This window comes from Lactuca sativa, chromosome 4 (assembly GCF_002870075.4).
Source record: "Lactuca sativa cultivar Salinas chromosome 4, Lsat_Salinas_v11, whole genome shotgun sequence".
NCBI classification, from domain to species: domain Eukaryota; kingdom Viridiplantae; phylum Streptophyta; class Magnoliopsida; order Asterales; family Asteraceae; genus Lactuca; species Lactuca sativa.
In genome coordinates this window covers 350,019,406-350,036,347 of record NC_056626.2, presented here as the reverse complement: position 1 = coordinate 350,036,347, position 16,942 = coordinate 350,019,406, and positions in this window count along the sequence as shown.

Sequence of the window (16,942 nt, the reverse complement as noted above, 5' to 3'; positions counted from 1 at the left end):
CCCCAAACAATATCAAATGAAAGATACAGCTAGCAAGGTCTAAAACCAAGAAACACAGACCCCAGATAATATCAAATGAAATATACAACTAGCAAGGTCTAAAACAAAGGGAAAATCCTAAGTGGGTTGTTTCAAGAATACAGTGTTAGATTCTCGTTACCTTAAGGCCATGAATTATTAGGTAAACATGGAGATACTCGTAACCATACTGATTGACACTAGAGTACTTGACGCCCTGCAAGCGTCGGAATAAATATGGCATTTGTCACCCCTTCGCTTGGTAGGTCGTGGACTGTAGCTAGCAGTCAGGGTGCGGGAGTGTCAGTCCCGTATAGATCTATACACACAATGCCCGCTCTCCCACCAGGAGACTCTAGTTACCAACTTGATAGCGGGGATATCCCTGTCCTGAAGATGTATCTCCTATTTTGAATACTGTTAGAGGCGCTGGAATAATGATATAGACTCACGAATGAACTGAATCCTTTGGAATTCTCTTACTAGAAAGAGTAAATAGAACCTCCTAACAATTCCTATAATAGTTACTAGTGTCTCTGATCTATGAATGATGAAGGAAAGGATGCCCTTGCTACCCAAGGGAAATGAACTGGTCGATGTAAACCTTTATGTCCAGACATGTATACATGATATATAACTAATGTTAAAGCGACCTTCGGACGGATATCCGATACCCACCAGACCACATCCCAACGACGAAAAGGAAATAGGGCGAACTAGCCTTCTTAAGTCTGTTAAACATTATATATATATAACTATACAAGTATAGACATGCATTTAACGAAGTAGAAGCATAGGAGCATAGAAGAAAATTTTGGTAAAACCTTTGGAAAACCTTTAAAAATAAGAATTTACGACTTGATACCGTTATGTAAAACAAGCTTTGAAAACCGTTCATAAACACGTTTTGAATATAATTTGATAAAACAATATAAATAAAAAACCTTTGTTTAAAACCCTGTTGTAACTGGTTTTGAAGTAAAACATACGGCGCGAGAGACAATTTGAGAAAAGATTTAAACAAGTAAAAACGTTTTGGAAAGCCATCTATGGTATTATACTTGGTAAAACAACTGAAAGTGTGATAAATCCTTGTGCATGCGGGTTATTAATCACATATGATTGATATGATAACTGGCATGTTTTAAGTTGTATCCCACCCCCCATAAAAGCATGTAAAAACATTTAAAAGGTTAATTCAGGGGTATGAACTCACCTGCTGTAAGGGGATCGGGCGGAGGTGCCGGTTGGGTGCTCGGTGGAAATTAAAGACTTGAACACACTTAGTCACCTATTGATGACATATGTTTACATACAATTAGTAATTATAATACTAATTAAACACGTATACACATCCTAATGAGCGGAAAACACTTTGGTCAAGTGCTAGGGGTGTCCCGGGTAGTATCTAAGGGTGTATATGGCATAGTTAGGGAGTTTACTCTTCAAGAGTAAACTATTTATAGAGTTTACGGCCATAAGAGCATATCCCCATGAGTTTACGGCCGTAAACTCATGGGTGGTGTGCTCTTGGATGCTAAAAGGTCTTATATCGCTTGTGGAATTATGCTAGGCTCAAATCTAGGGCTTATGAAGGGTTTAAGGCCTCACATGGACCATTTTTGGGAGTTTACGGCCCTAAACAAGGATTTTACGGCCATAAGCTCTTATATGCTCATTCCTTTGGTGTATTAAGGTCTTAAATGGTAGAGAATAAAGTTCTATGCATTTTTCCAAGCCAAATGGAGAAGTTAGGGCATCATTTGGGCACTTTTTGGGAGTTTACGGCCCATGGACCAATCCTAGGGGGGTTTACGGCCGTAAACTCCTATGTCCAACGTTTCTTTAATGTTTAAAGACCCTATATCAATTGTGGTTGAATCTAGACATTTTCCCGGGCCATAGGGGGTGTTTGAGGGCAATTCTAACACCTTAAAGGGTGTTCGCGGCCTATGAAGAGGGGTTTACGGTCCAAGAGTGTTCTTGTGCCATAAACTCATGTTTACTCTCCAAAATGCAAGGTTTTAGTGTTCTAAGCTCGAATGTGTAAGTCCACAAGTCATATCTAAGCCCTAGGAGTGATTTGGAAGGGTTTTGGGGCTTCAAAATCCCACTTAAGGGTGTTCACGGTCCAAGAGTGTTCTTGGGCTGTAAACACCTAATTTGGCCCCTATTTGATGTCTTAAACACGAATTTTCATGTTAACTAAGCTACACAACAAGTTAGGATAGATTACTTACTAGTTTGGGGCTCGTAAAGGGGCGTTTTTGGATCGAAAACAAGTTGGAGAGAGAGAGTGTAGAGAGAGAGTAGAAAGTCTCAAATGGACTCCACTCACCCTTATATAGGGGTTTGAGTTGGGGCTCAGTGGAAATCTACCCAATACTGACGTTAAATGGGGCTTTTCGTCGCACCCGATTAAACGGTCGTATTTTGACTTGGTTGAAACTAAAACTTTTCAAGGGAATATTGAGGTGTTTCTAATTTTGTTCCAACCCTTATGAATTCATAATAAAAGTCCCAATTTAATTAACCTATTCCCAAAAGGTTAACGGACAGCTTTATAAAGCGAGGCTTATTAACAGATGGAGGGGTTAAAAATGACGGAATAAATTTTGGGTTGTCACATCATCCCCCCGTTAGAGGGAATTTCGTCCCGAAATTCAGGTTTAGGCAAGGAAGTAATCATGAACAATCGGATAGAGGTATGAGCGCACTTCCTATTCGGTTGGTCCTCGCACTCCCTAGTGAACTCTGGCCTATGCTTGGCGTTCTAACAACCTTCACTTACGGCATGCGGATTCTGATTTGATCAGTTAGTGATTCCTACAGGTGTGTCTACGAAGTTAGGGTTCTCAATGGTTTCTATCAAGACAAGTGGGATACAAAGAGTGACGTCGGGCAAACACTTATCAAGTCTAAGAAGTGGATTGATTTGGGGTGGAACTTGTGGAATTTCCGAAAGTAGTAGTGGTGGTCTGACGAGGGTTGGACCAATTTTGTGAAGAATCTCGGATGGTTCTAAGCTCTCGGAAAGGTAGAGCTTTTCAGTACTTAGAACATAGTGTACTTCTATGGCGAGATCATCACTGGTGTGATCGCCATTCTGAAGTTCCAAATGTTCTCTCATATTGGGAGTGTAGTCCTTCAGGTTGGTTCTCAGAAAGCTCGGGTTATCCTTGGATTTGTGTTTCTTGTCGATTGTCTTTGAGAGGTTTTCTGGATCATCAGATGAATTGGATGTCTATGGTATCTATTTGCTGCAGGCATCTGTCTCAACCTAGTGCGAAATGAACCTGCACTTCTGGTTCTTGAGATGTTTCTAACGAAAACTCTCGTAGTCGGTGAGATAGGGTTTTACCAGACGATTGCCTAGAAAGTTATTAAACTTTACATTATCGTCTGGTTAGCGCTTTCACAATATGATCCTTAACGGGAAAGGATCATGCTCTTGCTCTTACTTGCCTTGTTGTTTCATGAACAGCAGGCTCTGCTCTGGGCTAACTCAATCCTTAGAGATTTTCCGAAGTGTTGGACTATCTCAGGAGGTGGTTCTACTATTTCTATGTGAGATAGTATTCTTGGAACACCTATTAGTCTAGTGAATCTCTAATACATACCAGATTCTCTAATGCGTTGGTTTATTTTAGTTGTAGAAAGCGCGTGCTCTTGTACAACCCATCGACTAACACCTAGATTGGTGTCAAGTCTATAATCTCTTCGGGATCTGGGTTATAAGGCTTAAGGCAACCTACTTTCGCACTTAAATCAAGTATTCTTGGCTGCGGAGGTTATCTTGTGGTTCTTGGCATTCTAGTGTTCACTTCGGAGAATGCAGTCTATCGTCTACAGGGCGACGGTGACTTCTTCCACATGAGGGGGAGGCGGAGTGTCCTAGGCACTACTCGTCAGTAACGGGGAGGACGAAATGCCTGAGTAGTGCGAGCATCTTCTGCAACTACTCTTCCGGTGGTTCTGAGTTTTCTTGTTTTGGGTTAAGTCTTAGAAGTATAGGGTTCCATCACTCGGAACGTCTAATCTCTTCATCCACCCTTCTCATGGTTTAACATATCGCAGCTTCTGGATTTCCGGGATATCTGCTGACATGCTTAACTCGGGGGATTAAGCGTGAGTGGATGGTCGTAGTCAATGTACTTGACTCTTACGTCTCAGATTTCCTTACCAACTGAGGGTGTTAGCTACTATGTTGGCTTAACCGGGATGACAACAATTTCGGATTTGTGGCCATTATAGTAGCTCAACCCGTCGGGGTTCTCATGACTCTAGCTCATATTCTATGGGATAGGATGAAGGGTTTTACTATGAGGTTCGTGGTAGAGCTCATACTTGGCTTAACCACTAATACTTGGTGTATGCAAGCCGTATATAATTGAGGTCGGCAGGATGTTCAGTTGTGCGACTCCACCCCAGACCCACAACCCAACGAGGAACAGGGAGTAGGGAGGAAGTACACATCTTAAATCTTTTTGATCTCAATTATATACCACCCTTATGCATATACTCAGTTATAGTAGTCAGTCCCATGAGTTCTTTCCTCTAGCTTCACGAACCTGATTGTGAAGTGCGAAGGGTCTTCCTGGGAGATCTACGAAGTAGGCTTCGAGTGGTTATCGTCTTCTAGAATACCTGCAGTGTCTTTCGCTTCGGGTTCTATATGTCTAAGAAGGGTGGGTTAACAGCGTGTGGTACCCTTCTCCTGGGTACTTCGGAAGGTTTCAAATAAGAGTGATGACTGACGGATCGCACTAGGTTTTATTATTTTTAGGTTCAGAAGAACCTTTATTTGCCGAAATGGCTATGGTGAAAGTTCTTTTTACATAGTACTAGGGAGTTACACACGGTTGCACTAAGTCGAACCATGATTGATAGAGGCGTCGAAGTTGGCATACATCGACGTGACATAGAATGAGGATCGATAGGGTCATGTGCTGAACGGGCACATCAGTTCTTGGCGTCTCGGGTTTTGTCTCGTGTATCACTGTCGCTTATACTTGGACCAATAGAGTTGATGCAGAACTGTAGAGGGTCCTGAGTGTTTCTAAATAGGGTACCTTTCATGAATGGATTCTCACGAGGCCTTTCTATAATCACCTAACATATACTAGTCATGTATAATTAAGGTGGGGAGGACTGTTGACTGAGCGACTCCGCCCTAAATCCACAACCAAACGAGGAACAGGAAATGATTCGGCATTCACTCACTCTAGGTATATCCATCTCAATTATACATGGTTGTAACGTATATATCTAGCCATTATAGTTTTACCTGATGAAAATTTTAAATTTTATAACCGTGTTGCGACTTTTGCCTTAACGGGGAAGTAATTACATTTAGAATTAGCCTTTTAATGTTTTGGGTTAGTTATCTGAGATTGAGAGACGTACCAAAATCTACCGGGTTCCTCGATGCTTCTCCCTAAGCATTTAGAGTTAGACTCCTCCTGTGTCTTTGTTGTTTCCTTCGGTTGGACAGTCCTTCTTAAAGTGTCCAATCTCACCACATAGACGGCAAACTGGATTGGTCGCCATATTGGTGGTTGATGTGGTGAACTCAATCGGGGTTCTGCAGATGCGAGTGGTATGCCCCTTCATGTTGCACCTACTACAACAGAGTTCCCAACATACACCATGATGATGGTATCTATACTAGCTGCAGTGGGGAAGGCTTCCTATGTATGGTCTTCTTGAAGTCGGGAGGGAAGGATTGACAGGTGTATTGACTGTCTCAACTCGTTGCCCTTTGGAAGGTCCTTGAGCCGAGGTACTTCCCTCCTCGTTCTTGAGCTTTATCTTTAGTGGAGTTGGCTGAGGTTCTTGGGTGGTTGGGTATGCAGGTGTTGGTTGCTGTTGTCCATTGCTAGGATCGGAATTCCCGATAGGGCTCTTGCTAACATTGGCGTTGTTAGCATTCAGTTGAGCCATGGCAGCTGCTACGAGTGCTGAGACTGCAGCTTGAAACGTAGCTTCATCGAATAGGAGAATAGATTTCTTGCCAGTGGATCGGTTATGCTTCTTCGGAGGCATGTTTTTCCTATATGGAAGGAACACAAGTTGATGAGAGACGATGGTTAACCCTTAGACGTAACTATCCTTACTACATTAGGCATAATTTTTCCCATGCCTTGGACATTGGTTATCTGAGTGTCGACCTACATCCCTATGATGTAGTCCGGGTATCAAGGTAGGAGTATGGGTATCAAAAAAGCCATAAGATGGGAGTCGTTCCTACTAAGTTACCTTTATACTGGGAAAGGTTCACTCTCCGACTTGGAAAGATCTGAGAACGGTTCGGAAAAGGCGATTTACCTAACACATAGCATGAGTAGTGTAATCACTAACTCACTAAATTGTATTATTTTATGGGTGTATTAGCGCGACTATAACGAGGAAGAGACACTTCTCGGGTTTCATGCACTGGCTCCCTCTGTCTACCTCGTATCTTTGACTGGGACCGACGTTGGTTTCCTTTGGGTAGTTACCTAGGGTTCTCTTCTCCTATAGATATATTGATTTTGTACTCCGTCTTAATTCTTATTCTGACTCTGGGAATCATCACGTCACGATGGATGACTGGAAATCTCGAAAGTTTAGGCGAATTTTCCCACCTTATCCCTAAAAAGATATAGGCACTTGGTGATTTCAATAGTCTCGACCTAGTTCATTTATTTCCGAACTGGAAATCTTCTCAATTAACCTCCTCGGGGTCTGAATCAACTCTTATGCCGAGTACTGAAGTGGATATGGTTTTCTATAGGGTTCGTGCGATAATGGAAATGTCTAAAGAATCCTAAGAGATTATTAACATTTCACTGGGTAATCCATTTCGAGTCCTGCTACAATTACATAGGGTACACAAATCATATATAGCTTAGATCCGATAGGCCTTTGAATATGTGATACTACTCTATATCCACATCCCAACGAGGAAAAGGAAGTAGAGGGAACCACACATTCTTAGTCTATGGGATCCTTATTATATATAACCTTGGGAGTATACCCTCTGTAATTGTAGGTATATCAATAAGGATCTTTTTAGTTCTTCACACATGGTTATCTATGGATCCTAAAATACCCCTATGATATTTTAATTTCTTGTTTGTTTCTTAACTTCTGAAAATGATTCTGGGATTAATGTGAGTCTTTTAGTATTCCAAAATACTCCCATAGTATTTTTATACTTTATGATTGGCTCTAGCATTCCTAGTTGGTAAGTTTCAGACTTGTTGCAACACCACTATCACTCCCACGCACACGTTCATCGCATCTCGAATAAATGTAATTGATCAGGTTACATTTATTCCAGCTTACGATTACATAACTTCCCAAGTTTGACGGTAATGCTCAACATCCGAAGACTTTTATTCTTGTTCTTCTTGTGATACATGTGTTCGAGTGTTTAGATTCTGGATGTTCTTATACTTTGGTAAAATATGGTTATATTTTATAGTATAATTTTTGGTCAAAGTGTTTTATCCCTATGTATTTATAGGTTGTATATCTTTTATGAATTGATATACTTAGCTCACTATAAACATTGCTTTGATACCAATCTGTCACACCCCAAAACCGGAACAGCAGAAACGTTCTGGGGTGGATGACGTCATGTCAAGTATCACAACATATGCAGTATAGTAATCAAAGTACAACAACCATTGCATTAATAGTAATAGTTTTACATAAGTTACATTTTATAGAGACATCAAAGTAATACAGAAACTAGTATAGATGCAGCTCGGTTCTAGGCTGGCTTCACAAAAGCTCCCAAGCGTACCTGTCTATTGCTGACCTGAGAATACAAGTTATTTTGAAAGCGAATATCAGCATTTTAATAAATGCTGGTGAGTTCATAAGTATTTAGTGTCATTTGTGTAAGTAATTATATTATTCAAAATAAATTTATAAAAAGTAGTAGTTTAGAATCTACGGTGTATTAGTGCCTTTTCCAGAAAATCCTATATTTTCTAATTAAAAGTAGTCTTCTACCAAGACTTGACAGTGTTATGTTTTAAAGAGAAGTTTTCCCTGAAATACTATCATTACCAAAATACGGTATTTGACTTTAAAGAAAGTAGGAGAATATCACTAGTAAAAACATTAGGGAAACTAACATATGCCTCAGCAGAAAATACTGCTGACTAAGACAAAAGAAATCATAGACTCCAGGAGAGTATCGAATGAATGATACGCCTGACTCAGACTAACAAAAGGAAACATAGACCCCAGACGGTATCAAATGTACGATACGGCTAGCAAGGTCTAAAACCAAGAAACACAGACCCCAGACAATATCAAATGAAAGATACAGCTAGCAAGGTCTAAAACAAAGGAACACAGATCCCAGACAATATCAAGTGAAAGATCAAGCTAGCAAGGTCTAAAACCAAGAAACATAGACCTCAGACAATATCAAATGAAAGATACAGCTAGCAAGGTCTAAAACAAAGGGAAAATCCTAAGTGGGTTGTTTCAAGAATACAGTGTTAGATTCTCGTTACCTTAAGGCCATGAATTATAAGGTAAACATGGAGATACTCGTAACCATACTGATTGACACTAGAGTACTTGACACCCTGCAAGCGTCGGAATAAATATGACATTTGTCACCCCTTCGCTTGGTAGGCCGTGGACTGTAGCTAACAGTCAGGGTGCGGGAGTGTCAGTCTCGTATAGATCTATACACACAATGCTCGCTCTCCCACCAGGAGACTCTAGTTACCAACTTGATAGCGGGGAAATTCATGTCTTGAAGATGTATCTCGTATTCTGAATACTGTTAGAGGCGCTGGAATAATGATATAGACTCACGAATGAACTGACTCCTTTGGAATTCTCGTACTAGAAAGAGTAAAAAGAACCTCCTAACTATTCCTATAATAGTTACTAGTGTCTCTGATCTATGAATGATGAATGAAAGGATGCCCTTGCTACCCAAGGGAAATGAACTGGTCGATGTAAACCTTTATGTCCAGACATGTATACATGATATATAACTAATGTTTAAACGACCATCGGACGGATATCCGATACCCACCAGACCACATCCCAACGAGGAAAAGGAAATAGGGGAACTAGCATTCCTAAGTCTTTTAAACATTATTTATATAACTATACAAGTATAGGCATGCATTTAACGAAACATAAGTATAGAAGTATAGAAGAAAACTTTGGTAAAACCTTTTGGAAAAACTTTAAAAATAAGAATATACGACTTGATATAGTCATGTACAACAAGCTTTGAAAACCCGTTCATAAACACGTTTTGAATATAATTTGATAACACAATATAAGTAAAGAAAACCTTTGTTTAAAACACTATAGTAACTGGTTTAGAAGTAAAACATACAACACGAGAGATAATTTGAGAAAAGATTTAAACAAGTAAAAACGTTTTGGAAAACCATCTATGGTATTATACTTGGTAAAACAACTGAAAGTGTGATAAATCCTTGTGCATGCGGGTTATTAATCACATATGATTGATATGATAACTGGCATGTTTTAACTTGTATTCCCCCCCCCCCCATAAAAGCATGTAAAAACATTTAAAAGGTTAATTCAGGGGTATGAACTCACCTGCTGTAAGGGGATCGGGCGGAGGTGCCGGTTGGGTGCTCGGTGTAAATTAAAGACTTGAATACACTTAGTGACCTATTGATGACATATGTTTACATACAATTAGTAATTATAATACTAATTAAACACGTATACGCATCCTAATGAGAGGAAAACACTTTGGTCAAGTGCTAGGGGTGTCCCAGGTAGTATCTAAGGGTGTATATGGCCTACTTAGGGAGTTTACTCTTCAAGAGTAAACTCTTTATAGAGTTTACAGCCATAAGATCATATCCCCATGAGTTTACGCCCGTAAACTCATGGTGGTGTGCTCTTGGATGCTAAAAGGTCTTATATCGCTTGTGGAATTATGCTAGGCTCAAATCTAGGGCTTATGAAGGGTTTAAGGCCTCACATGGACCATTTTTGGGAGTTTACGACCCTAAACAAGGAGTTTATAGCCATAAGCTCTTATGTGCTCATTCCTTTGGTGTATTAAGGTCTTAAATGGTAGAGAATAAAGTTCTATGCATTTTTCCAAGCCAAATGGAGAAGTTAGGGCATCATTCGGGCACTTTTTGGGAGTTTACGGCCCATGGACCAATCCTAGGGGGTTTACGGCCGTAAACTCCTATGTCCAATGTTTCTTTAATGTTTAAAGCCTCTATATCAATTGTGGTTGATTCTAGACATTTTCCCGGGCCATAGGGGGTGTTTGAGGGAAATTCTAACACCTTAAAGGGTGTTCGTGGCCTATGAAGAGGGGTTTACGGTCCAAGAGTGTTCTTGTGCCATAAACTCATGTTTACTCTCCAAAATGCAAGGTTTTAGTGTTCTAAGCTCGAATGTGTAAGTCCACAAGTCATATCTAAGCCCTAGGAGTGATTTGGAAGGGTTTGGGGGCTTCAAAACCCCACTTAAGGGTGTTCATGTTCCAAGAGTGTTCTTGGGCCGTAAACGCCTAATTTGGCCCCTATTTGATGTCTTAAACACGAATTTTCATGTTAACTAAGCTACACAACAAGTTAGGATAGATTACTTACTAGTTTGGGGCTCGGAAAGGGGCGTTTTTGGATCGAAAACAAGTTGTAGAGAGAGAGTGGAAAGTCTCAAATGGACTCCACTCACCATTATATAGCGGTTTGAGTTGGGGCTCAGTGGAAATCTACCCAATACGGTCGTATTTTGACTTGGTTGAAACTAAAACTTTTCAAGGGAATATTGAGGTGTTTCTAATTTTGTTCCAACCCTTATGAAGTCATACTAAAAGTCCCAATTCAATTAACCTATTCCCAAAAGGTTAACGGACAACTTAATAAAGTGAGGCTTGTTAACGGAAGGAGGGGTTAAAAATGACGGAATAAATTTCGGGTTGTCACATATTGGGAGCGGGAATCGGAGGCAGCATGGAGGGAGTGGCTCTGAAGACATCAACCATTAGTTTGGTTTTAGCCTTAGAGTCACACCCCAAAAACCAAAGGCGGAAATATTTCCAGGGCGGACTCCACGTTGAGTATCAAATCCAATGTACATAGTAAAACAGTAACACAAAACATTACATTACATAGAATTGTTTACATCTGTTTGAAAGAAACGTTATACAAGTGTTATATACATATATCATATGAACAAAAACAAGGATGAGTCTTCTAATGCTCCGTCTTCTCCAAAAGATGGCGCTGACCTGAGAATACAAGCAGTTTGAAAATCAGCATAAAGCTGGTGAGTTCATAAGCGGTTTAGTTTTGAAAAGAATGTGTTTCCCTTGTTTTCTGAAAAAGTTGTTATCAAAGAAAATCCCATATTTTCTTATGAAAACAGTTTAGTTATCTTTTGTTACTAATTTTGAAAACGGGTTGTTACGTTATTCCAGGAAAATCCCATATTTTCCTAATAGTTTAGTTATCTATTTGTTACTTAATTCGTTTACGAGTTGTTACGTTATCCCAGGAAAATCCCATATTTTCCTATGTTTTGAGGTTAGTTCTTAGTTTAGATTTCGATGTACTAGTAACTACCATACTTGTAGTATTAGTTAAGTAGTCTGATATCTTAGTTATCCTACATTCGAATGTTGATTACCTGCTACACTTAGTTGTATTTTCGAATATTTGGATTCACTCAGAAACATACATTAACAATATTTTTGATGTTCTGGTGATTTCCAAAAGAGTACATTAGACGTATTTTCGAAACTTTGTCGACACTCTAAGGCGTATGCATTAGAAACTCAGTTGATGTCCAGAGGCGTACTTTCGAATTATTTTTCGAAACTCTGGTGACACTCATGGCATACACAAACTGTATATTTGAAGTCTTGGCGTCATCCAAAGGCGTTATTTCGTATTCGTAATCCTATTTATATTCGCATTCGTATTCGTATTCGTATTCGTATTCGTATTCGTACTATCCTATTGGTTATCTTTGTATTCGTATTCGTATTCATATTCGTATTCGTACTATCCTATTGGTTATCTTTTGTATTCGTATTCGTATTCGTATTCATACTATCCTATTGGTTATCTTTGTATTCGTATTCGTATTCATACTATCCTATTGGTTATCTTTGTATTCATATTCGTATTCGTATTCGTATTCATACTATCCTATTGGTTATCTTTGTATTCGTATTCGTATTCGTACTATCCTATTGGTTCTCTTTGTATTCGTCTTAGTTTATGATTAGTATGATTTATTTTGCAAAACGTAATATAGTTTATAACACTTTTTAAAGAAATTTGCATTTAGTCTAACAGTTTACCCTGCAATTCGAACCATTAGTTAACATAGTTTTTGATATTAGAAGCATACATAAAATGAAACATTTGAGCTGAAAATAAGTTTATGTACAAGATTTCCTTATATTTTTGCTTGTATTCCCCCCCTGAAAACATTTGAAAAACACGGAAAAAGAGTAGGGGTATGAACTCACCGGTTGAGAAACGCGTCATTTTGGATCCTAAACGTCAGTTCTGGGTTTGCAAACGCACAAGATTCCTATGTATGATGAAAAGATACACATTTGTATCTAATTAGAACTTAAATTATTTATTAGATGAGGACATATGCTTCTAGATGCGAAAACACTTCATTACAAGTGTTTGGAAGGACCCGGGTGGCATTTGAGGACACATAAGGCTTGGATATGGAGTTTATTCTTCAAGAGTAAACTCTTAGGAGTGTTTTCGGCCCTAATGACACATTCCCCATGATTTTACGGCCGTAAACTCATGGTGGGGTGCTTTTGGTTGCTAAATGGCTTTATATCACTTGGATAAATTAGCTAGGATCACATCTAGGGCATTGGAATGGATTTATCTCACATATGGACCATTTACTGGAGTTTACGGCAGTAAACTTGGAGTTTACGGCCGTAAACTCCCCTCACACTAAATCCTTGATGTTTTGGTGGTCCTTAATTAATCACATGTGATTTCAAGCTATTTTACAAGTCTAGGGGTAAAATTTGGGCACCATTTGACATAGTTTTAGGAGTTTACGGCCCAAGACTCCATCTTATGGCTGTGAACTCCTTAGGGTGTTGTTTTCCTTATGTTTTAGGCTCCTAATTCGTTTGTGGTTGCTTCTAGATTTTTTTTCAAGGCTTAGGAGGTGTATAAGTGGCAATTTAACACCTTAGAAGGAGTTTACTCTCCATGGAGATGAGTTTACGGCCCAAGCATGTTCTTGGGCAGTAAACTCATGTTTAATCCTCCAAATTGATGTTCAAGGTGTTCCAAGTCCAATTCCATAATTCTATAAGCCATATCTAAGCTTCAATGGGGTTTTGGAAGGGTTTTAAGGCATAAAAACCCCTTTTATGTGTGTTTACGGCCCAAGCATGTTCCAGGGCTGTAAACACATGAACAAGGTCCTAATTCATAGATAAATCACGAATTTGAAGGCCAAGAATGATATACTAGGAGTTAGGGAAGATACCTTGATGATTTGAAGCCTAAATTTTGTGATTTTGGACCCTTAAACTTGATTTGAGGAGAGAGGTTAGATAGAGAGTAGTGAGAGAGAGAAAAAGCTTCAAATCAAAGCTTGATCCTCTTTATATAGGGTCTATGATTTGGACACGATGGAATTCTACCCGATACCGACATTAAACAGGCCTTTTGGTCGCACCCGATTAAGTTTTCGTAATCCGGCGGGATTGAATTTAGAAATCTTTAAATTAATGATTTTGGGCCATTTTCAAGAGTTTCTAAGGGATTGGGACACTTATTAGATTAAAATAAACATATAAGTTTAAATAACTTAGCCCAAAAACGAGATCGGAACGAATCGCTATAGACGGGTTTTATGGACGAAATGGGTTTCGGCGATGGACAACTTCGGGTTGTTACACTTAGCCATTTCAATACTTCTATGAACAACATCCGCCAGAGTAGATGGCCAAGAGACTACTGACCAGATTCTTTCCTCTTCCTCCGTTAGCACCTTAGTAGGATATTTCCTTGGAGCTTGAAGTCCTAACACTCCTTCCTTCACAAACAAATCTTCACCACTTAAATCATCATCATCACCACCTAGAGAACCTAAAAGGATTTGTAGAGAGTTGTCAGAGCTTTCATCTCGGACTTTGAACTCCGAGACAGGTTTCCAAGGTTGAGATCTAGAGTTGGGTCCGTATCCCCCCTCTTGCAACGGATGGCCCGGAAACCGGTGCAAGCATGGATGACTCGTGTAGGTCCAAAAAAATTTCAAACACCTTTTGAAAACTGGTGCTGAGTTGGAGAGTGAGGGCATGATAAGCTTTAGCAGTGGGAGCCTAAGCTTTGGGATGATTAAATAGGTTGGAGAGAACGGAGAGCATCTCATCAAACTTGTGATTCAGAACATCCATAATGTTCCATGATGCTCTAATAAGCTTGATAAGGACTTGATGCATGATTATATTGAGCTCATCTTTCTTTTGAATCTCCTTCTAATTCCTTTGAATATGTTTCTCATGATGAACATGAGTTTGTTTAATAAACTCGTTAGTAGCACTAACCAGGTCGTCATGAACATGCAAGATCTTGGTTATTGTGTCAAGGTAATGATCCACGGAGGCATCATACCTGTGTTCCACTTCCTCAATGGTGTGCTTAAGCCTTATAGAAATGAGTTGATCGAGTTGAGCTTCTCTTTTAGCAAGCGTGGGTCTAGCCCTGTTGGCTTCAGACAGTTATGAAAGGATTGCATCAAGCTTGGAGTCATGTCCGGAAACCTTATCATCAATTTTGGCATTAAGTCCGGCCACGAAAGTCTCAATAGCACCAATCTTCTTCATAGTGTCGGAGACGTTGTCTCAGAGTTCTAGGATGCCAAACGGCTCAATGAAATTCCCTGCCGAAGATCCAGTGTCAAAAGTGGAAGTCTGAGACACGTGTCTGTCTACTTGTTGAGTCACTATAGTGTCCGAAGTAGGATTGGGCTAGGTTGTTGTAGCTGTTGTGTCTTGCTTGGGAGTGGACTCAATGTTGGCTCCGAGATGCGTTTGAGGATTGTCAACTTGGATTTCTTCATGAACTAGTTCCGAAGATGAGGAAGAAAGTCCGAAGTTAAAATCTTGTATGGAGGAGGATGGCTTGGACGCAACAAAGAAGGAGGCTAGCCTTGGAAGACGTGAAATAAAGGCACTTAAATCATCGAACAGAACTTCATCAGAATGTTCTTCATTGGGATCTAGGTGCATAGAATCATGATGAGCAAGCTTTAGAGTTTCTCCGGAAGCGAACTGCAGATCTGTGATTTCATCAATAGGTGTAGCGAAGGGCATGTTGCTTTGGATAACCCTATTCCCCATGGATATGATAGTGGATTCGACCTAAGATCTGGTAAGCTCCAGATGTCAGGAATGCGCCCTATTCACAAAATCTTCCCATAAAGGATCGTTAACACCTGGTCGTCCTGTACCCTTACCGAGTATCAGACCAGTTAAGACATCTGATGTTAGAGGGACTGTTCCAGCCTCGGAATGCTTGGGGACCGGAACAGGGGTTTCGGATCGTGTATGTGTAGAAGAAAATGGGATATCAAATGTGACACAAGGGTTTGTTCCAAGGGGAAAGGAACTATTGTCAACACCGACATCATCTTGTTGGGAAGGTGAGGGTGGATTATGTGCAGACTCCCCGTGGGTGTGTGCTGGTGTTTTTGAAACTCTGAGGGGTACTTCGGAAGAGTGGGTAGGTGGGGTAGACGGATGGCCAGAGTCAGCCGAAATGTCCTTGGTTCCTTCCTGTTGAGAGGAGGAACGGACTTTGGTTCTCTTTATAGCTTTGGGTTTGGAAGGAGAGGATTTCCTCTTGGTTGATTTTTTCTTCTTTCCACCGAAGGGAACAATCTGTGCCACTTCCGGAGTAGGCTCAATGGGGACTGGGGCAGACTGTGTTGGGTCATACACAATCGAGGTCTCAATGTGATATTTTAAATGAATGGATCCGGAAGGTAGGACGGTGAACATATGTTCTGGAATACATCTAGTTGGTCTGAAAGAAGTTTGGTCTGAAATACGATAATATCTAACAGTTTTAAAAGAGGCAAATACCTCTCTCGGAAACGTATCCACATGAATTGGTTCAGACCTTTCATGGTAGAGCTGTTGGAGTGCCAGGGCCCAAAATCTAGGACTCGAAATTTCATTTGGCTTCCTCTTGATGGTGAATTTGCGAAAGTCTTGCGATAGGACTTTAGGAAGATCAACAGAGTTATTCTTGTAGGAGAAGATATTGTAAACCACATACTGCTAGTCCTTGCTAAGGGTATCCATAGCCCTATGTTTGCCCCATAAGCCTCGAATGATGAAGTGCATCAAAATGATCCAAAGACCTTGGACGGATGACTTTTTAAACTTCTTGGCTTTGTATTATTCACCATAGCCAATGTGTGTGAGAAATTATTGAAATTCTTTGGTAGTGGGTTCTTGAACCTTAAAGTCTGAAGGTTTTTCTTTAACTCCAATCGCCTTGAGAAATGTAGACTTGTGGAAGGGAACAATATGATCAACTGTAATCTTTTTTTATAGAACGACATCCTCGATCTTGATAAGTTCAAAAGCGGTGTGAAGAAGACGAAGATGAATCAGTGGTTTTGGGATCTTGGTAAGCGGTACTACGATCGGATTATGAGTAATAAACTCAATCATAACTCTGATTGGTTCGTCGAAGTCCATAGGATCAATGGAGAATAGTTGTGTCGTTTCTCTGAGAAAGGTTTCATTCGATGATGAAGATGATGACCCCTTGGATGATTTCTTTTTCGCTATTGTTTTGGGAAGTTTGGGAGCAGTTTGAGTGATTTCAGGAACGGTTTGTGGGTTTTTTGAAGGAGATGACGACGCCATTTTTGCAAATAGTTG